Raw genomic sequence first — 4400 nt, 5'->3', positions numbered from 1 at the left:
AGCCACTGAACCAAGGCAAGGGAGATTATATAGTACCCAACAATGTCATGCTGCTCTTTGCTAATGGTGCAGTTCTAAGAATTGAGTTGTATTTTTTGGAACCTGTTTGAAGGCTTATAACAAACTGTAGGATGTCCTGGGGAAGAGTGACTAGGAGAGGGAAGGGCATTTCAAATGACATTATTCATTTAATACCATTGAGTGCCTACCACGTGCCATTCACTGTGGCGCTAGAGATACGAGAACAAAAGAAGCAGTGTTTCTGCCTTCATGGAACTTAGTAATGACGATAATGAACAAGAAAACAAATGTATGCACGTGTTAGCTAGTGTATATGTCTGAAGAAAATAAAGTGATATGCTAGGGAGTGTATAGTAGGGACATGATGTCATTATATGGAATAAGTCAGGGAAGGTCTTTCTGAGGAGGTGGGAGATTTTAGTGAAGATCTGAATGATTAGGGTCTAGCCTTGTGGGGAAGAAGATTCCAGCTTAAAACCCCAAGGTGGGCAGGACGTTGGTGTGTCCAAGTAACTAAAAGACCAGTGTGGCTTGAGTGCCTGAGCAGAGCAGGGGTTGGGAGTGGGGGTGGCAAAGAAGCAAAGAGATGGGGAGCATCCAGATCATGGTGTCTGGGTTTTGCTCTCAGTGCAATGAGAAGCCAGTGGAGAGTTTTAAGTAGGAAGGTGACATGGCTGGGTTTACATGATGGAAATGGCATTCTGGCTGCTGTGTGGTCCAAGGAATGTAGGCATGCACGAGTGGGGCCACGGAGGCCAGTTCTGGGCTGCTAACTGCCGGGGGAAGGATACTGCTGCTTGTAGAAACTGGTAGCGGTAAGAAGGTAAAAAAAGGTGATGGATCTTTTTTGGAGGTTGGATATGCTATCTGGGTGTTATTAGAGAAGAGGAATCCAGATAATTCCTAGGTTTTTGGTATGAACTTCTAAGTGGAAATCTTTTTGAAATTCTGAAGGAGGATTCAAGTGTTGGAAAGGGGTTGATCCAGGTGATCTTTAGAGTTCTTTGAAACTTAAGGGCCAGAGAGTTGTTGAAAGACAAAACAGGAGCTGAGTGGGGGCATTGATGCAAGTGATGGGGGCTTGGTGACCTTGCTACTGGAGGCTCTGTCCCATGACATGTTAAGCATAGGCCCCCACAGGTACCGTGGGCTCTGCAGCTGCAGTACTGGTCTTTGGGAAACTGCATTATCTGCTGTGTTAAAATAGAAAGCTGCCATTTTGTGGACTGGAACATTCCTTTCTCCCACTCTCCTTTCCTGAGTCATAAGGCTAATTGCCACTCTTTTTCCTTAGTTAAAAAAAAAAGGTTAATCTCATTATGAGAAGTCACATTCTGGCTAAAATATATTCTCAGCTTCTCTTATAACTAGCGGTGGCCAATGACATGTAGGCAAAACATGCTGGGTGGGACCTATGGGAAAACTCTGCAAGAGGCATAGGTCTTGGGGCGCCTGGGTGGCTCAGTCGGTTAAGCGTCCGACTTCAGCTCAGGTCATGATCTGGGGGTTAATGGATTCGAGCCTCATATTGGGCTCTGTGCTGACAGCTCAGAGCCTGGAGCCTGCTTCAGATTCGGTGTCTCCTTCTCTCTCTGCCCCTTCCCTCCTCGTACTCTGTCTCTCTCTCTCTCAAAAATAAGTAAACGTTAAAATTTTTTTTTTTTTAAAAAAAAGAGGCACAGGCCTTCCCAGAACACAGGTGTGATGGCTGGAGATAAAGCAACTGCCTTGGCCTGAAGCATGCTTGAAAATGGAAGCCAGGAACTCAGGAGGGTGAAGCAGAAAGGTACAAGGAGCCCAAGTCCCCAGTGACAACATGGAGATGCCCTCTGTCTCTGAAGTGCCTATCCTCACATTTCTTTTGTGCAAAAGAAAAAAAAAAAAACCGCTTTTTTGAACCACTGATATTTTACTTACTAGCTGCCAAATACAATTCCTAATTGGCACACTTCTCCTCCCCAGCTGAAACTACTTTTCAAAGGTGCATTTCCTAATTTCTGTGAGCAGTTCTGTGCCAGTTTCCTTGGACAAACAAGTTTTGTAAATGTTACAGCTCTAGGCTCACTAAGGCCTTCCTTAACCATGCTATTAAAAATTTACCACCCTGGGGTGCCTGGGTGGCTCATTTGGCTAAGAATCAGACTTCTGGCTCAGGTCATGATCTTGCAGTTGTGGGTTTGAGCTCCCCACTGGGCTCTCAGCTGTCAGCATGGAGCCTGCATTGGATCCTCTGTCTCCCTCTCTCTCTGCCCTTTCCCCACTTGCACTCTCTCAAAAATAAGTAAATGCTTAAAAAAGGGGTGCCTGGGTGGCTCAGTTGGTTAAGCATCTGACTCTTGATTTCTGCTCAGGTCATGATCTCACTGTTGGTGAGTTTGAGTTCAAGCCCATCGGGCTCTGCGTTGACGGTGTGGAACCTGCTTGGGATTCTTTCTCCCTCTCTGTCTACCCCTCCCCAGTTCTCTAAATAAATAAATAAGTAAATAAATAAGTAAATAAATAAATGTATGTTTTAAAAACACACCACCCCTATCTACCTGTACTTCTCATCCTCACTTCCTGCTTCATTTTTCTCTATGGCACTTATCAGTATCTTACACACAATATGATTTGTGTGTTTTATCTATTGTGTATCTCTTACACTTCTCCCACAGTTCTAAAGTAAGCTCTGTGAGGAATTTTGTCTGTTTTATTCCCTGCTGTATCCTCTGATATTCTGATTCCTCCAGAACAATTCAGTTTGTAGAGAACTGAGCCAGGAGACTAGTAGTGACCGACACTTAACTCCTCCTTTAGTCTGTATTTATTCATCTCCCCCCACCCGCCCTATATATGTACATTGTTATAAGTTGGCTTCCATTCTCTTTGGCCTGTGTCTTCCTGAATTAAATAAGAAATAAAGGTCAAAAACTAATTGGCAAGGAGGATAAAGGACAAAGTTCCTAATATTCCCCTGTTTGCTGTCATGCTGGAGCTTTTCGTGGATGTGAACTTATCCTGAAACAGTCCCCATTTTCCTGCACCAGGCACCAATGATGACCTTTGTGGATTGTCTCGGTTGAGGTCACGTGAGAAGAGGAAAGGCTCGGTCTGACATTCCCTATCAGAAGGGAGCTGGCAGGAAGTGGCAGTGAGATCTTGGGTGAAATGAATGAGGAAACTCAAAAGAATCTTCCTTTTGATGTCATGTACCCCCAGTTCCATGATAGTTGGCCTAGATGTATTTGCTGTGCCCATACTCACTCTCTGTTACTGTCTGCCTCTGGATGGCATGAAAAAGCAAGGATTCAGGTTTGTCTGATATACAAGGGGCCTTACAGAGATGATGAATGACCGCAGGAGGCATGCTACGTCTCCGGCTCCAAGGAAAGGAAGACCTCTTTCCTGGTCTGGACGTGGCATATTTGAGGGGTTGCAGAGCCCTGGGCAGTCAGGTCACTTCAGAACTTCCCCTGTTTATTCCGGAGACAAGATGGTCCAAAGGCGGCTGTGGATCTAGTCTGGAATGCAAGGCCTTTGGTTCTGCTTCCGTGGTCTTCATACCTCGTTGGGGTCAATCTGTCAGCCTACGCTTGCCAATGCCTTTCCTGGTCCTTCCGCGGACTTAAGTTCTGCACTTGTAAAAGGGAGATGAGAAGATCTGGGATCTGTTTGCTCCATAGCAGTTTGGGGCAAATGAATAAAACAAAAAACTCTAACCTCTTTCATTGATATATTGCTACTTAACACAGTATTCTTGGATGCAGCAGCTTAAAACAAAGCAACTTCTTTCTCATGGCTTAATGGGAGTATAAAATGAGATAATGTACACAGAGCTCTGAGCACAGTATCAGGCATAAAGGTGGCACTCAATAATTATACCTCTTATAATGGAGAGAATAACCTTGCCCATGAAAATGTCCTGAAGCTATGCATCATTTTGAAATTGCATATTGGCATAGCACGGGAGAATTTTGGGATTCACTGGTATTAGGGTTGCCCCTAAAATGTGTGGAGCACCTGACAAATATTTTGTGTGTGACCTCTACCTATGTAAGCAATTCAACAAAAGATGTATTACAAAGGTTTATGGGTGCATGTGAGATATATAGCCTTTTACTGACAAAGATTTAGGATAGTGGATGAGTAGAGACATGCCATTTACATATTTGTTTATTGTCACATCAATACATGTGAAGATCCTTTGTGATGTCCAGCCGTCATCTATTCTTGGTCACATCCCGATACCACCTCATTAGTGTTCTTTATTGTCAAATGCATCTTTCCTGGCTACTATCACCTAGCACCCCTGGCTTCCTTCATGAGGAAGAGATAGATCCACAGTGCTGTGGCTCTTTGGAACCTGTTCATATGGGAACAACCTAGATCTTCTTGCTGTA

The sequence above is a fragment of the Crocuta crocuta genome, unplaced genomic scaffold (genome assembly GCF_008692635.1).
Source record: "Crocuta crocuta isolate KB4526 unplaced genomic scaffold, BGI_CrCroc_1.0 scaffold500, whole genome shotgun sequence".
Taxonomy (NCBI): Eukaryota; Metazoa; Chordata; class Mammalia; order Carnivora; family Hyaenidae; genus Crocuta; species Crocuta crocuta.
This window is presented reverse-complemented; position numbering follows the sequence as displayed.